Source organism: Peromyscus eremicus, chromosome 17 (genome assembly GCF_949786415.1).
Source record: "Peromyscus eremicus chromosome 17, PerEre_H2_v1, whole genome shotgun sequence".
NCBI lineage: Eukaryota > Metazoa > Chordata > Mammalia > Rodentia > Cricetidae > Peromyscus > Peromyscus eremicus.
Window position 1 is genome coordinate 57,857,032 of NC_081433.1, and position 19,394 is coordinate 57,876,425.

Consider the following 19,394-nt stretch of genomic DNA (forward strand, 5'->3'; position numbering starts at 1 on the left):
AATTGGATTTCCGGAACTCAGCTTGGTGCCTGGCCGTGGATCACTGTATCTGCCTCCATCTGTCACTGGACAAAGGCTCTGATGACAGCTAGGTTATTTGCTAGACTGATCACCAGAGTAGACCAGTCCAGGCACCCTCTGGACCACTGCCAGCAGTCCAAGGTGGGGTCATACATGTGGATTCCTGAGAGCCTCCCCAGCACCCTGCCTCTTCCTATTCCCATGATGTCCTCATCTATCATGGTATCTCCCTCCCTGCCCTCCCACTCTGTCCCTATTCTAGCTTGCCTACCCCTCATTCCCAGTTTACTCATGGAGATCTCATCTATTTCCACTTCCCAGGGTGATCCATCAGTCCCTCTTAGGGTCCTCTTTATTAGCTAGCTTCTCTGGAGCTGTATCACACAAATTCTTAAGCTGTCCCCAGGTAGAAGGATCAGCTGCCTGCTCCAGCCTTCTGTGTCTTTTCCCCCCAGAGTCATGTCATTTATCTTAGCAGCTGAACATCCAAAGACTCCTCTTGCTCATGCTGGATTTTTTTTCAAATTTGATGTGATTCACAACCTTTTATCTCCTGTGGAAACATAAGCATACACTTGACCCCATCTTAACACTTTCCCTGGACTCCATTTTTATGTTAAAACATCTTGATAATATACTGGCTGACCCAATTCAGCAGTTTTTTCCACAATGCCATGTCTTTCATCAGCTGTTGTTCCTATTTCATTAGCATTAAAAAATTAAAGTTAGTAAAGTATTATGCAGTCTATCGCTGGGGATTCTCATATCCCCCTTTGTTTTATAAGCATCTTTTTTATCATGTGATTAGGTCTTTTGATAACTACTTGTCCTGTAGGATTATATGGAATTTTATAATATGTTTTATGCTGTAATGTGTAAAAAAAAAAAATTGTTTCATTCTACTGGAAACATAAGCTGGGGCATTATCAGTTTTCATTTGTATCAGTGTGCCCATTACAGCCATTGTTTCTAATAAATGTATAATTATAGAATCAGCTCTTTCAGAACTTAAGGCAGATACCTGTTAAAATCCAGAGTATGTATCAATGGTATGGTGAATAAATTTTAACTTTCCAAATTTTTTTTATGTGAAACACATCTATTAGTCAAATTTTATTTTTCTGTGTATCTTTAGGATTAGTTCCTATAGATAAAGGAACTTGATTATACAAAGAACAAGTAGGACAGTTTTGGGTTTTTTATTATTATTTTCTTAGCTTGTTGCCAGGTAATGGTGAAAGGTTTAAATTCCTATATACTGGGACACCCTAGTGTTTATTAAACTTGATATTCTGGCCACAGTCCAGCAGAGGCAGGGATTCCAGAAGGGGGCAGAGATGCATAAGCTCCCTCAATAGGCCTGGAGGGGCAGGAGTTCCCAGGAGTCTATGCCACAGGTCTGTGTCCATCAGAAATATGTGGTGATGTTTCTCCTGTCTTTGGAACAGGGATTCTTGATCTTGGGTGCCTATTAGTTCACAGTTAGTACACATAATCTGCATTTCTGCAAATGAAACTGAATGTCAGGGAAGCTTTATAAACTACCCAAGAGATTTCAGTGTTCCTCCAAGGTGAGCACAGAGGTCTAAAGCAATGCTTGCCTAAGCAAAGTTCCAAAACCTCAGCACTGGCATCACCTGGAAAGTGTGAGGCAGGAAAATCCTCAGGCCACACCACAGACACCTGACTCTCGACTCTGGACACACACACACACACACACACAGGGAGAGACAGAAACAGAGAGACAGAGACAGACAGACAGAGACATAGAGAGGCAGAGACAGAGAAACAATGAGGTGCTGAAGAAATGCAAAGAGTGGTTTTATCTCAGACAGGACCAAGAAGAGTAATGATGAGTCCTAGGTTTTACAGCCACAAACTGCAATGTACCAAGTGGGACCAGGGCACTCCACCTGCTACCAGGATCTTTTAGCACACAATCATTTGCCAGGAAAGTAGCAAGACTCACCACAAACTCAGAACAACTAGCATATCACCTAAACCACCACCTATCAGGGTCTCCCCAAATGCATGCTGGGAACCCATGCACTACTACCTCAATCCCTCAGTTGTGTGACTCAGGCCATAGGCTCTGGATTTCAAATGGAGGAAGCAGAATGGTCTGAGTCCCCATCTCACTCCTGCCCAGGCATCAGGCTTTACCTCTGAGAAGCACTGAGAGACATGCCATTGGAAACAGGGACAACCTGTAGGTGCAGCCTCCTAGATCCCAAGATCTTAGAGGGATGAAGCTGTGGGTGACATTATGGACAGTCATCATGGAGTTTGAAATAATGAATACCTACTGTCCAAGGTTCCTCCTTCAGTGATGAAGATCAGGTGATCTCACGGCTCATTTCACTGGTCATCAACTGCAGCTGTGTGCTCAGCTTCTTCACTTTCTTCTTTGCCTGCTTCTTGCCGAGGCTGACTAGGGTGGATGATGACTCCCCAGAAGTCCCTGTAGGACAATGAACACAGATGAACTTGCATAGTGACAAGGCATAGAGCATGGACAGAGCACCCTTAGTCCTAAAGAGATGTTTGAGAAACCATTCATAGCTGTGACCCAGTGACATCCGAAAGTATTTTATCCTGTTGTGTGATATTTTGTTTGTGTACTGACAAACAAAGCTTCCTTGGAGTCAGAGGGTGGAGTTAGCCACTATTAACCATAGAAGTCTGGAGGACTGTGCAGAGAGGTGACAGGAAGTGATAAAGCAGGGTGGAGACAGTATCTCAGACCTTTTTGGTCAGAGAAACCAGAGAGGTAGGAGGCAACTGTCGCTGCTCCCCTGCTTCTCTGAGCTTTCAGGCTTTTCCCCAATCTCTGACTCCTGTTTTTTATTGATAAGATTAATTAGATTCATGCTTCATCTGGTGTCCAACTTTTGGGGCATGAATCCACAAAAAAAGCCACTTGGCAGTAGCTTTGCAGCCACTGGTACATGTCAGAGTTGCACATGGGAATTGCACCTGATGGAGACACTGGGCCACCAGCTGGCTTTTCCTTTACTTCCCCAAGCCCTCTGAACAAGTCTAGGATTTTTCAGTTGCAGCCTCTCTACAGCAAACTCCACAGGTGCTTGGGCTCCAAATGCTGCTAGCGTTAACCCCTCACCACTGGCCAGCTCTGCCTCTGGCAGCTCTGTGCTTTCACTTCCCACTGCTCACACATGATGCTTTAACACATTCCCCCGTGCAGACAGCTGTCTCTTTGGCTCCTTTTCCCATGTGGGTTATGGGCTTTCCCTGGACCCCCTCCTCAGGCTGCTGATATGCAACCAATGGCAGCTGTCCTCAGCCAGGCTGTGACTGCCTGTGTTATCCACTCAGATGTGCTACACAGCAGCAGTCAGCCTCAAACTTCACCATCATCATCAGTAGATTTGGTGAGACAACTGGGAATTCTTAAAGGGTGGAATTAATTTAAAAAAAAAGAGAGGGGGAGTTTTTTCCCACATTAAAAAAATTGGAAACACTATTACAATAGAGGGAGTTAGGACTCTGTATGATTACTCAATGGATGGTTTAAAAATGGAACAATTAAATGAGGGGATAATCAACTTACCTGGGATTGACACATTAATTATCATTTTGATAATTCTTGTGTTATCCCTAAAGAAGTTGATTGATATGAATGCCATGATACAGGCCTTAGAAAAAGTTACTAGAGAAAATCTTTCCATTTTGACTGATAAGTTACAAGCCTTAGAAAAAACGTACAAACACAGATAATACAAATATTAAGACAAAGACAGAGGAATTTTAAGGAGAACCAACCTCACCATTACATTATAAAATAAGATAGGAACAGCCCAAGGTTATCAAACAACCAACCTTAATTTATCCAGTCACCTTACAGGAACAACTGCCAAATGACAGGCATCCCCAAGGCTGTGTAAGAGCTGATTGGAAAAGTTAGAGTTGAGGAAATTTAAGGAAACAATAGTCAAATATGGCATGCACTCATTTTTTGTGAAGCAGATGTTAAATTCATGTTCAACTAGTAACAGAATTGTCCCACAAGACTGGAAAGACTTGGTTACAGCAGTATTGGAACCTAGTCAATTACAGTGGAGGACCTAGTGGAAAGATGAAGTGAGGACCATTGAACCATGAAGTTGAGCCAGAGGTATTGAAATTTCCCAAGACCAACTTCTTGGAGAAGGCAATTATGCTGATATACAAAAACAGTCTCTATATGATGACCACACCCTGGCCTTACGCTGTGTAGCAGGTTTGAATGTGTGGGACAGAATTGAAGAAGTCAGAAAAAGAACTGGATCATTAACTAAAGTTATACAGGGCCCAAAAGACACCTACACTGATTTTTTTTACAGAGATTGACTTCAGCTGTAAATATAATGACACCAAATTCAGAAGCTATACAAATAATAATTGAATCTCTGGCTTTTGAAAACACCAATTCACAATGCAAAAGGATAATTCAGCTTTTAAAGGTAAGATCAGCACCCATAGAGGAATGGATCTGAGATACAGTCAATATTGAAACTTATAACCATTATGATGCTTGGATAGGAGAGGTGATTTCCAGAGGCTTGAAGAAAAATCAAAATGTCAGGTGTTTTAATTGTGGCAAACAAGGTCACCTAAAAAGGGATTGTAGACAGAGCATTCTTAGAAACAATGTTTTTTCTAGGCATAATCTAAACAGAAGGCCCATGCTTCTGGAGTAGGCAGAAGGTGCAGCAAAGGCATACATCACATATAGGAATACAGATCAACAGGGGATGGACAGAGTGACCCTTTGCCATCTGGAAATGACACGGGGGGGGGGACTCTTTTTTTTTTCTTTTGATACAGGTGACTTTTTTTCATTTTTCTTTATTAAGAAATTTTCTACTCACACTACATACCACCTAAAAATCCCACCTCCTCCCTCCTCCCACCCCCCAGCCCTCTCTCCCAAGCCACCCCACATCCCCACATCCTCCAAATCAAGGTCTCCCATGGGGAGTCAGCAGAGCCCAGCACACTGAGCATAGGCAGGCCCAAGTCCCTTACCACTGCACCAGGGCTGAGCAAGGCATCATACCACAGGCACCAGATTCCAGAAGCCTACCCATAGACCAGGGACAGATCCTGATCCCCGTGCCTGGGTGCTCCCCAAACAGTTTGAGCCAAACAACCATCTTCCATATGCAGAGGGCCTAGTCCAGTCCCATTGGGGCTCCACAGCCACTAGTCTACAGTTCATGGGCTTCCACTAGTGTAGCTGGTCATCTCTGCACATCTTCCCATCATGATCTCAACATGCACCGCCTGCAAAATCCCTCCCCTCTCATCGATTTACAGAGCTCAGCCTGGTGCCTGACCATGGATCTCTGCATCTGCCTCCATCTGTCACTGGACAAAGGCTCTATCATGACAGGTTATTCACTAGACCTGTTACCAGAGTAGACAAGTCCAGGCACCCTCTGGACCATGGCCAGCAGTCCAAGGTGGGGTCATCCTTGTGGATTCCTGAGAGCCTCCCTGGCATCTTACCTCTTCCTATTCCCATGATGTGCTTGTCTATCCTGGTATCTCCCTCCCTGCCCTTCCACTCTGTCCCTGTTCCATCTCGACCTCCCATTTCCATATGTTCTCATCCCCCTACTACTCACCTTCAGCCACTCCCCACACCCAGTCCACTCATGTAGATTTCATCCACTTCTCCTTCGCTGGGTCAACCATGTGTCCCTCCTAGGGTCTTTCCCTGTTAGCTAGCCTCTCTGGAGCTGTGGGTTGCAGTCTGGCCTTCCCTTCTCTCACAACTAGCATGCACTCATGAGTGAGTACATACTATGTTTGTCCTTCTGAGTCTGGGTTACCTCACTGAGGATGATATTTTCTTGTTCCATTCATTTGCCTGCAAATTTTGTGACATCATTGATTTTTACTGCTGGGTAGTACTCCATTGTGTGTATGTGCCACATTTTCTTTATCCATTATTCAGTTGAGGGGCATCTAGGTTGTTTCCAGGCACTTGCTATTATGAATAATGCTGCTATGAACATAGTTGAGCATGTGTCCTTGTAGTAAGATTGAACATTCTTTAGGTATATGCCCAAGAGTGGTATAGCTGGGTCTTGAGGAAGACTTATTCCCAATTTTCTGAGGAAACTGCCATACTGATTTCCAGAGTAGCTGTACAAGTTTGCATTGCCACCAACAGTGGAGGAGTGTTTCCCTTGCTCCACATCCTCTCTTCATAAGCTGTCTTTAGTGTTTTTGATCTTAGCCATTCTGACATGTGTAAGATGGTATCTCAGAGTTGTTTTGATTTGCATTTCCCTGATGACTAAGGATGCTGAGCAATCCCTTAAAATGTCTTTCAGACAATTGAGATTCTTCTGTTGAAAATTCTCTGTTAAGCTCTGTAGCCCATGTTTTAATTGGGTTGTTCAGTATTGTGAACTCTCGCTTTTTTAGTTCTTTATATATTTTGGAGATCAGCCTTCTGTCAGATGTGGGGTTGGTGAAGAACTTTTCCCATTCTGTAGGCTGTCGTTTTGTCTTGTTGACCATGTCCTTTGCTCTACGAAAGCTTCTCAGTTTCAGGAGGTCCCATTTATTAATGGTTGCTCTCAGTGTCTGTGCTACTGGTTTTATATTTAGGAAGTGCTCTCCTGTGCTGATACGTTCAAGACTACTTCCTACTTTCTCTTCTATCAAGTTCATTGTAACTGGATTTATGTTGAGGTCTTTGATCCACTTGGACTTGAGTTTTGTGCATGGTGACAGATATAAATCTATTTGCATTCTTCTGAGTGTTGACATCCAGTTATGCCAGCACTATTAGTTGAAGATGCTTTTTTTTCCATTGTACAGTTTTGGCTTCTTTGTCAAAAATCAAATGTTCATAGGTGTGTGGTTTAATGTCAGGGTCTTCAGTTCGATTCCATTGGTCCACATGTTGGGTTTTGTGCCAGTACCAAGCTGTTTTTATTACTATAGTTCTATAGTAGAGCTAGAGGTCAGGGATCATGATGGTTGCTTTATTATACGGGGTTCTTTTAGCTATCCTTGGTTTTTTGTTTTTCCATATAAAGTTAAGTATTGTTCTTCCAAATCTGTGAAGAATTATGTTGGTATTTTGATGGGGATTGCATTGAATCTGTAGATTGCTTTTGGTAAGATTGCCATTTTTACTGTGATGGTTCTATCTGTCCATGAGCATGGGAGATCTTTCTATTTTTTGATATCTTCTTCGATTTCTTTCTTCAGATTCTAAAAGTTTTTATCATACAGGTCTTTCACTTGCTTAGTTAAAGTTACTCCAAGGTATTTTATATTATTTGTGGCTATTGTAAATGGTGATGTTTCTCTAATTTCTTTCTCAGCCCATTTATCATTTGTATATAGGAGGCCTACTGACTTTTTTGAGTTAATCTTGTATCCTGCCACCTTACTGAAGGAGTTTATCACCTGTAGGAGTTTCCAGGTAGATTTTTTTGGGGTCACTTACTTATACTATCATATCATCTGCAAATAGTGAAAGTTTGACTTATTCCTTTCCAATTTGTATCCCCTTGTGTAGCATGATTCTTAAAAGTTCTTATTAATAAAGAACAAACTTGAGCCAGGTATTGGGGTGAACACTGGAAGATCAGAGAGACAGAACAAGCCACAGCTAACCTCACCTGGCCAACTTCTCAGCTGATCTTGTTTCCTCAGACTGGAAGCCTCTGTGTCCTCATACCTGAATGGCTCTCAGCTGAACTGTGCTGCTCAAAACCTAAAAGCTTAACCAGCCAAATGCATCTAGTTTCTGGTCCTCATGCCTTATATTCCTTTCTGCTTTCCACCACCACTCCCTGGGAATAAAGGTGTGAGTCACCATGCTTGGCTCTATCCTTGAACAAATGGATTTCTGCCTCTGGAATGCTAGGAATAAAGGCGTGTGCTACTACTGCCTATCCTAAGTATCTAGTGGCTTTTCTGTTCTCTGACCCCAGATAAGTTTATTAGGGTACACAATATTTTGGGGAACACAATACCACCACACCCTTGATCTCCTTTTGTTGTCTTATTGCTCTAGCTGGAACTTTAAGTACTATGTTGAATAAGTATGGGGAGAGTGGACAGCCTTGTCTTGTTCCTGATTTTAGTGGAGTTCCTTTGAGTTTCTCTCCATTTACTTTGATGTTGGTTGTCGGCTTGCTGTAAATTGCCTTTATTATGTTTAGGTATATTCCTTGTATTCCTGATCTCTGTAGAACCTTTATCATAAAGAGGTGTTGGATTTTGTCAAAGGCTTTTTCAACATCCAATGAGATGATCATGTGGTTTTTTTCTTTCAGTTTGTTTATATGGTGTATTACATTGACAGATTTTCATATGTTGAACCATTCTTGCATCCCTGGGATGAAGCCTACTTGGTCATGATGGATAATTCTTTTGATGTGTTCCTGGATTCGGTTAGCCAGTATTTTATTGAGTATTTTTGCATCAATGTTCATGAGGGAGATTGGTCTGTAATTCTCTTTCTTTGTTGGATCTTTTTGTGGTTTGGGTATGAGGGTAACTGTAGCCTCATAAAAGGAATTTGGTAATGTGCCTTCTGTTTCTATTGTGTGGAACAATTAGAAGAGTATTTGTATTAGCTCTTCTTTGAAAATCTGGTAGAATTCTGCCCTGAAACCATCTGGTCCTGGGCTTTTTTTGTTGGGAGACTTTTAATGACCATTTCTATTTCCTTAGGGATTATTGGTCTATTTAAATACTTTATCTGGTCTTGATTTAACTTTGGTATGGGGTACCTATTCAGAAAATCATCCATCTCTTTTAGATTGACCAATTTTGTGGAGTACAGGTTTTTGAAGTATGACCTGATGATTCTCTGGATTTCCTCAGTGTTAGTTGTTACGTCTCCCTTTTTGTTTCTGATTTTGTTAGTTTGGATGTTCTCTCTCTCTCTCTCTCTCTCTCTCTCTCTCTCTCTCTCTCTCTCCCCTGCTTTTTGGTTAATTTGGATAAGGGCTTGTCTATCTTGTTGATTTTCTCAAAGAACCAACTCTTTGTTTCATTGATTCTTTGTATTGTTCTCTTTGTTTCTACTTTATTGATTTCAGCCCTCAATTTGATTATTTCCTGGCATCTGTTTCTCCTGGGTGAGTTTGCTTCTTCTTGTTCTACAGCTTTCAAGTGTGTTGTTAAGTCACTAGTGTGATATTTCTCCAACATATTTATGTGGGCATTTAGAGCTATGAATTTTCCTCTTAGCACTGCTTTCATAGTGTTCCATAACTTTGGGTATGGTGTACATTCATATTTATTGCATTCTAGGAAATCTTTAATTTCTTTCTTTATTTCTTCCTTGACCCTTTGGTGATTCAATTGGGCATTATTCAGTTTCCATGAGATTGTAGACTTTCTGTAATTTTTGTTGTTGTTGAAATCTAACTTTAAGCCATGGTGGTCTGATAAGATACAGGAAGTTATTTCATTTTTTTTGTATCTGTTGAGATTTGTTTTGTGAACAAGCATGTGGTCAATTTTGGAGAAGGTTCCATGGGGTGCTGAAAAGAAGGTATATTCTTTTGTGTTAGGGTGAAATATTCTGTAGATATCTATTAAGTCTATTTGAGTCATAATGTCTGTTAGTTCCCTTATTTCTCTGTTAAGTTTCTGTCTGGCAGACCTGTCCATTGGTGAGAGGGGGTGTTGAAGTCTCCCACTACTAGTGTATGGGGTTTGATGTGTGATTTAAGCTTTAGTGATATTTCTTTTACCAATGTAGGTACCCTTGTATTTGGGGCATAAATATTCAGAATTGAGACTTCATCTTGTCAGATTTTCCCTGTGATAAATATGTAATGTCCTTCCTGATCTCTTTCAATTGATTTTAGTTTGAAATCTATTTTATTAGATATTAGGATAGCCATACCAGCTTGTTCCTTAAATCTTAAATTTGATTGGAAAGTCTTTTCCCAACCTTTTATTCTGCAGTAGTATCTGTCTTTGAAGTTGAGGTGTGTTTCTTGTATGCAGCAAATGGATGGATCTTGTTTTCATATCCATTCTGGAAAGCTGAGAATTTTAACAGATCTAAGAACCATTAATAAGGTGATTCAGCCAATGGGCTCTCTACACCCTGGAATTGCCCTGCCTTCTCTATTACCTAAAGGATGATCTATTATTGTTATTGATTTAAAAGATTGTTTCTTCACTATACCTTTACAAGAAAAGAATAGAGAAAAATTTGCCTTCACAGTGCCTACTTATAATAATTCTCAACCTGTTAAGCTACATCAGTGGAAGGTTCTCCTACATGGGGTGTTATACAGCTCCACCTTATGCTATAATATTTTGTATGACAGCCATTGAAAATGATTTGTGTACAGTTTCTTTGATCTATAATTTACCATTATATGGTTGATATCTTATTAACCGACTCAAATGTAGAGAAATCTTTTGAAGAAATCTTTAGAGAACTTTAGAGAAATCGTTTGAAGAAGTAAAGAAAATTTTGCCTTGTTAGGGACTACAAATTGCTCCTGAAATAATACAAAGGGGAGATTCCATTAATTACCTAGAGTATAAAATAGGTTTACAAAAAATTCAGTAGAAATCAATTACAGATTCTAAATGACTTTCAAAATTTGCTGGGAGACATTAACTGGCAGTGACCCATATTTGGATTAACAATTCATGAACTGAATAATTTGTTTCAAACCTTACAAGGTGACAAGGACTTAAATAGTCCAAGAAAATTATCAGCTGAATCTGAGAGAGAATTGGCTTTGGTAGAAAAGAAATTACAGGATGCACATGTGGATCATTTGGATCCAGAGCTTGATTACATTCTGGTCATTGTACCTTCTATGTATTCCCCTACAGGATTTTTAATGCAGAGAGAAGATAATATTTTAGAATGGATATTACTACCCCATAAAGAGAGTAAAAATTAAAGACCTATGTAGAAATGTTTTCTGAGTTGATTCTAAAAGGAAAATTGAGACTTTGTCAATTAGCCAGAATAAACCCAGCAGAAACTGTAGTGTCTTTTACTAATGTTGAAATTTCCTTTTTAAGGTCAGAAAAAATGAACATCAGTAAAGAGCTTGAGGTAATTTATAGGAGATATTAACAACAAATATTCCAAGAGCAAGAGAATTCAGTATATAAAGAGAAATAATTGGATCCTTTCTCACATTGTATGGGGAACACCAATATCTGAAACACCTACATTGTATGCTGATGCAAACAAATCAGGAAAGGCAAGTTATAAATTAGAAAATTTTAATAAAGTGGATCAAAGCCCTTATGATTCTGTTCAAACATCAGAATTATATGCTATTCTCATGGTATTATTAGATTTTCCAGAGCTTTTTAATATAGTTACTGACTCTCAATGTGCAGAAAGAGTTGTTTTACATATTGAAACTGCTGAATTTATTCTGGATGACACAGAATTGACTTTGTTATTTATACTCAGTTACAATAAATAATCAGAAATAGAAATCATCTCTTATATATAATACATATTTGATCCCATATGAATCTACAAGGCCCTCTAGCACAAAGTAATGATGAAATTGATTAACTATTGGTAGGAAATGTTCTTGATACCTCAGAATTTCATAAAAACACCATGTCAATAGCAATGGTTTGAAAAAAGATTTTTCCATCACTTGGCAGCAAGTCAAGGAAATTATAAGGAAATGTCCTACTTGTTATTTGTATAAGGAAACTCCACTACCTGCAAGAAGTAACCAAAGGGTACTCAAAGAAATAACATTTGGCAATGGACATTTTTTCTTTTGCAGAGTTTAGAAAATTAAAATATGTACACCACACCATAAATACATATTCATAATTTCCATGGGCAACTGCCTTGAGTTCTGAAAAGGCTGATTCTGTGATTACACATGTATTAGAAGTCATGGCCATCATGGGAATACCTGTACAAATTAAGGCTGACAACGCTCCAGCCTATGTCTCTAGTAAAATGAAGTAGTTTTTTTGCATAGTATAACACATATTAAAGGCATGCCACACACTCCTACAGGGCAAGCAGTTATAGAAAGATCTAATTTAACTCTAAAAGATATGTTTAACAAACAGAAAGTAGTAATAAATATCCCCAGAGATATATTGTATATTTACTTATTAACTTTAAATTTTCTAAATGCTAATGTGATAAGAATGACAGCTGTAGAGAGACATTGGATAATAGAATATACTACTAATTTAAATCAGCTTGTATTCTTTAAAGATGGGTTGACCTCAGAATGGAAACCAGGATATGTGTTATGTTGGGAAGAGGTTTTGCTTTTGTTTCCACAGTAGAAGAAAAGCTATGGATACCATCAAAATTGATAAAGATTAGATTTGAACAAGAGAGACTTCTTGATTAGAAGAGGTGATAGTTCACCAAACATTGTGACCATTCAATCTAAACTAACTTATAAGACTAACAAATACTTTTCATTTGATCAGCTATAACATGCCAAAAGGGTAACTCCCCAAAGTTAGGGTTGGGGCAGGGTTTTATTTTTGTCTTTCCAGGAGAATGAAGGCATCCAACTAAGGAATCTGAAGACCACTGGACACATGAGACATCTGAAGAAAAAGGATCGCTCATGTAGAGAAAATGTCCCAAGAAAAGGAGTTAATTGGCCTATTGGCATATTACATTTCCAAAGGGATAAAATTTTATAAATCTTCTCAATTGTTTGTTTCTGCTGTTCTCTACAGACATATAATGCAAATGGTCTTTTTGTAGTTCTGGGTCAATTAAAAGTTAAATCTGGCCTTAGAGTTGGAGTGTGACTCTCTCCTTCTCTGAACCCAAGCATGCTTGTTAAAAGGAAAATCCAAAATCTCGGTCTTATATCAGAAGAACCACCAATATGGGACAGAAGAGAAACCAAAATTGAGAGACTATTCTATGGCCACTAATCTCATAATCTTTTGGTTTTATTTTGGCTCTTTAAAACTTTTCTTAAAGTTTGAATATTATCTCAAAAATTATAAGATTAATATATATATATATATATATATATTAAACTTTTTGTCATGATATTAATGGTCACTAATTCTAGAAAAAGGCTTCACCTAGCTTCCTGTACATGATGATTTCAAGTTTGAGTCTCTATCAGGTAACTAGGAATTAAGGTTTTCTGCTCTGGATGTACTTAATAAATTTTGGTCCTTTTACCTCTTCAAGATCTGCTGCATATGACATTTAAAATGTTTAAGTTTTCTGCAGTAAACCATGCCTAGCAGTGACTTTTGAAGTCTCCAAAAGGAGAATGGGGCCCCACAACGATGATTCCACCAGGACTGTGGTAACACCGCTAGCTGACAAATGTCACCCAAATTTTGGCTTTAGACTACAAACTGCCCAGGACAATTTCTAAGTGGCTAGCTGAGATAGTCCAGCCTCACAAACTACACTAGCCAGGACTTGAGATAAGCCTTGCTCTTTCCCATTACACAGATACTGGGCAACAAATGATACAACCAGCTCTCCTGGGACTTGACAATTATCCCATTTTTTCAGGGTCCCCTAAAGATGCCATTGCCCCAGACAGCAGGAAGTGATTTTAAGAACACAACACCCACAGTCCCAACAGTGGTGTGGATGCTGTTTGGTCGTTCAGTGGGGTTGTGGATATTTACCATCATTTAGGGGGTTGGTTACAAGTTGTTATTGGTAATGGTCAAGAAACAAGCTGAACAAAGGGGATTTGATTCAGGGATCTCATTCTAAAAAGAAAAAGGGAGAATATAAAAATAGAATAAAATGGTAGATTATTGAATCTACTTTTATACCAAAAAAACCAACTACTAGTCTTAAATATTTTACATTGATATGGATTTTTGTATATTGATACAAATTTGAGGTTATTTTTGATATGCTGTATATATGTTTCTAATCTTGTTTAAGATATTTTTGTATATTGATGCAAATTTAAGGTTATTTTGGTTAGAACACACTGTACATATGTTTCTACATTTCTACTCCTGTTCAATATATTTTACCAATACAGTTCATTTAACAATGTAACATAAATTTCTAGGCCTTGAAAGTTATTCTTACAAAGTATTTAGGATAATAAAGAAATGTATGTTAGACACCTATTACAGTCAAATTTGTAGTCAGGTTAGGTATTTTTCAAGGTCAAACAGAGATATATTTTAGATAGACAGGTGGTCTTCAAATACTTCAGAGATCTACAGAATATGGCCTTTAAGATGTTTTAATAACATAAGGTTCTTTTTTATGACAATGAGACATGTCTGCTCCTGGCAGCACCAATATTTTCAGAGAAGATAATGGGCATTGAAAAATCTCCATATGGAGTTTACTTTCAAAGTGCCCTTGCCTTGATTACTGACAGTTGCTGCCCAAATTGGACAAGCAGGACAGATAAGAAGATGACTGCCAAGTCTTGCAAGATGTGGTGGGACAGTCCTTCAAATGCTGCTTCACAGAAAAGTCTTTCAGATGTTCTCGGCCTATAGGCCAAATATGGAGGCCCCAACATTACAGAGGAACCTTGGGTGATTGTTCAGGCAGCCAGCTGTTTCTCTAATTTCTTAATTTTGGAAGTGGTTTGCTCTGCACTTCCTGTCTACTCAGGTAATATTATATCCTTCTCAGGTCTCTGATGGAATTGAAGACTAGATTATTACAGTTATAGTTTTCTTAGTTAACAAATTCAGAAAAGAAACTCACAAAAAAGATGTAAAGTATATAAGGTTGAGAGACATAAAAAGTCAGTTTTGGGTTGGAAATGCAAGTTAGGATAGAAAGTGAATTGGGTACAACACTATGGACTCACCAAGATAGGATAGATAATGGAGTATTTTCTCTAATTTTGTTAAGTGCTAATGGACTAGATATTGTTAATGTAATTATTGTCTGCATATATTTGTATATAGTTATTGCTCTTATTCTATACAATTTTTCTATATTATTTAAAACCTTTGCCTTTCATTTAAACAAAAAGGGGAAATGTGTGATGTTTTGTTTGTGTTCTGACAATAATGCTTACTTGGAGTCAGAGGGTGGAGCTAACCACTAGTCAACCATATAGGTCTGGAGGTCTGTACAGAGAGGTGACAGGAAGTGATAAGACTGGGCAGAGACAAAATCTCAGCCCTTTTTGGTCAGAGAAACTGGAGAGGTAGGAGGCAACTGTGGCTGCTCCCCTGCTTCTCTGAACTTTCATGCTTTTCCCCGATATCTGACTTTGATTGATAAAATTAGACTTCCACTTTATTAGCCCATGTTGAGATGATTTCGCCATGGATCTCAGCTCTCCCATCTCCCTAAAGAAAGGCAGGTGTCCCAGCCAGCTGGTTTGTTGTGCCTCCCTTAGGACATGCTTCAGGTGACAAGGAGACAGCCTCCTCAGCCTTATTCACAGCTGCACAGAGTTCCACTCAGCTGTAGAGCTTACAAGCCCATGGTTTTAGAAGCCAGAGAAAAATTGGCTTAGTCCACAAGCCCTCAGGTAGTGTGGATATGTCCAGATCTCCTGCCAGGTCACTCCAGACACATGGTATTAGATGGAGAAACCATGCAGCAGCAGAACATGGTCACCAGACTCATCATGCCAAACTCACTGGCATCTTAGGACTGACTTCTGGGAGCTTGCAGGAATAAGCCAATCTCTGTCCTGGTCCACTGCCTTTAACAATACTTTGGATGCAATAGAGAACAGCCTACCACCCACATTTGCTGACTCAGAACATTCAGGGCCACTGCCCAGGAGTGGTAGTCAGAGTAACTCTGCTGTACAGCCTGAGGACATGAGGTCTTGACCCAAAGCGTATTCCTCTCCCTATTACTAATGGCAGATAGCCACTGTATCTAGAGGAATCCACTGGGGGCAAAGTGCAGTGATGCCCTGACTCCTGCTGGCTTCATTTTGTCCCCCTCAAACCTCCACCCTGCAGTAAAAGTGTAAGCCAAAAGCTCCAAGCACAACAGCTTCGGCTTTAACAACTCCTGCCTTCTGGGACAAACAAACTAATGTCCTGTAATCCTTGACATTCAGGAACCACAACAATCAGGGAAGTCCAGAAGTTTCCTAGAGACTCCAGCTATTGAGCTCATAAGTGGAAGAACCAGCTTAAGCACACCTCCTCTAGGAAGCTCCCCGTACCCTGCCAAGCACTCAATGAACCCCAGGACCATTTACTTCTCAGTGTTTTACACTGAGACTGATGGTCAGCTTCCTTCTGCCTTACTCTGGTCTCTCTATGCTCTACGTTCTGTCTCCCAAGTAGCCTGCTTAGTCTTTTCAACCTGTCTTCTATGGGTGAACTGTAAAGGGACTGAACGAATGCCCCAAGAGCAGTTGGTGTTGTCACATCAAAGTGACATCACAGAGGATATCAGGGCTCTCTAGGATACAACAGAATGTCCAGGGAAGGAACTGCTCCTGTCATGGGGAGCTACCATTGCCTCCCTGCTCATCAGCTCTCCTCGAAACTCACCAGAAGTCATGCTTCCCTTTCCAGGAGTTACTCCTGGGACACAAGAGAAGCCTTTCAGCACATCCCCCTTCCAAAGCTAGAGATAAATTTCTGCTTGATTGGAAATCTCTTAGTACTTCCCATGTAGGGAACTGAGTGTTTACTTTCCAAATACTGTTCATAAATATCTCATTTCTTCCTAAAAAATCTTCCCAGTCATCATGATGAGATAGAAAATACTACTGAGAAATTACATCCTATGAATGTGGAGGAGGAACTATCAGCTGCCTCACATACAGACACTTGGAAACACACCCAGGAAGAGCCTGCATGGCTGATTACAATGTGGGATTTGGATTAAGGGGTACGTGCAGAGAAAAAATGTTCCTAGCTCTGGAAAGCTTTCCCCCCAAAGATAGCAGCTATGGACATAGCTTAGCTGGCAGAGTGATTGCCTAGCGTGTAGGGAACCCAGGGTTCATCTCTAGCTCTGTCCCCACTGTAGGAAACCCAGGGTTCATCTCTAGCTCTGTCCCCACTGGCCTTGGCAGCCCCACTTGTAATCTTAGTGCTTGGGAAATAGAAGCAATATGATGCTAAGCCTGAGGTCAACTTTGGCTGCAAAGCTAGTTTCAGGACAGCTTAAAATACAGGAGACTCATTTTGCTGGATAATGAGAAGTTTCTATTTTATTTCCTTTTAAAGCATTTAAACTCAAATAGACAATGCCTAGCTAGGGCCTAGCCTTCTATTTTAGACTTTGCATTCCCAGGTGATTTTTCCAGTGATACATTGATGCTGCTTTTCATGGTACTACATCTTGTTTCCAAAAGTAAAATAACAACAAACACTGCAAATCCCCCCAAAAGAACAAATAAATAACAGTAATGTGCTTACATGAGTACATCAGTGGAGCATTCAACATAACTGAGAAGTGAGGAACCAGGACTGTGACCTGCCTGGCCTTTGTGAGCATAGACCTGGCTCACAGTCAGGTGTGGGCACATTCTGGGAGCCGGAGCAGGGACAGAGTGAGGTGGAATGAGCACAGAAGCAGGGTGGGCAGCAGGACAGTGCACCCCCATGTCGAGTAACAAGCAGACTCCCAGTTCCCCATTCCAGGTGCTCCTGTGGATGTCATGGGTTTTATTTGACCATGGACACTGATGAGGTCATGTAGGCATCTGTCCATGTTACACAAACTTCTTCCATTCAGCACCAGACAAGACAAGAAACCAAGGTCAGGAATGGTGCTCTCATGCCATGAACTAAGTGAGAAGGGGGACTTAGAATTCATTTGTGATGAAAAAAGATCAGGGGCCTCCTGGGTGAATTTGTGTCCGTGTCGGCCTTGTGCTTGAAGAGCCCAGTCCCGATGTTCATTGGGATTCCCAAGATGATGCACTCAGACACGGAAAGAAACAACCAGAACCAAGGTCAGTCGCTGCACTCTCACAGTGGAGGGAACATGACTGAATCCGGACTGAAGACTCGGGATCTGAGGCCCAGCTATAGCACATGTTACCTGGTTGAACTAGGCTCATCACTTTCCTTCCCATGAGTGCTAAGAGGATGGCCAAGGATCACTGCCTCTGGAAGGACATTGCCTGCCTCAGCCAGCAGGTCACCGGTGGCCAATTTTCCTCAGTAAGTCCTCTCATAAGAATAAAAAGCAGGAGATAGACTCAGTCTTTGAGAAACTGAGTAGGCAGAAAAAACCCTGCATATGATTAGGAGATAGTGAATTTGCTACCTGCCTTCTGTAGCTTAGTGTCTAGAAAGAAAGATAACACCTGCTTTGGAAGTACAGGGCCAAGGGTACCAGTGCCTTTATCAGAACACTTGGGCAGGCTTCCACCAACTTCTAGGAAGGATGGGTGAATAGTTCCTCTCCTTTCTCCTGTTCAGCTCTTAGAAGCTCTAAGTATTGGGTCTGTGCTACAAGTTAGATTCTACAGGAAGCAATAAAGAAGCCAATGCATTCTAAGTTGGTGCCAAAGACAGCAGCACCAGAGAGTCAAAGAGCCAAACTAACCTTGATGTATTGTGAGAACTAGTATTTGGGCCACAGTGCTCTGGACATAGAACATTTGGAACATTTCCAAGTAGTGTGGGGGACAGAGGCTATGCCAAGGCTGCAAAGGGATCAGTGGCAGAGAAGCATCATGAAGTGGGTGCTGCAAACCTTTAGTAAGAACCCAGTCTCCTGTGTCAGGGCTGGGTGCTAGGTCCCAGTCCTGGTTTATGACAGCTATACTCTGGCTTATCACTGGGATCCTCCCATCCTTAATCTCCCCACTCTAATCATGTCCATTTTTTCATTTCACCTTAATTTGATGCTGTTGTTTGATGTTTTTAAGACAGGGTCACACTAAGTAGCCTTGACTTGCCTAGAACTCATTATGTAGAACCAGCTGGCCTTGAACTCTCTGCCTCCTGAGTTCTGGAATTAAAGGCATGCACAACCAGGCCTTCCTCTCACTGTGTTTCTCTTTCCCTCTTCAGTCTGTATCCCACGATTTGGGGAGGACTTGACTATTGAATTGCATGCTCAGTGTCTTACTAGGAGGAAGGACAGCAGGCCACCCTACTGCTACCTGGTGCCTCTTCCACTGTGCACATCTTGCCAACACTGGACAACATGTAGGGTGTTAGTCAATATGGCCAAGTATAGCTTCAAGGGCTAAAAGGTCCCATTGGCTTAGGCTCCATCTTTTTCTTCTTGGAACTCAAGCTTACTACACCGAACATCGCTCACAATGGGGGAGGGCAGGGCAGGGTGCCTTTGTTGGGCTCTAGAGACAAAAGATCCACTGCTTCTGTAAGCAATAGGCCTTTGACACTGCAAACCTACCTCATAAGGAGTCTTTCTGCACAAAAAGGCAGCATCAAAGAAATGGTGAACTATCTTCTCAAAGGAGGACAGCATC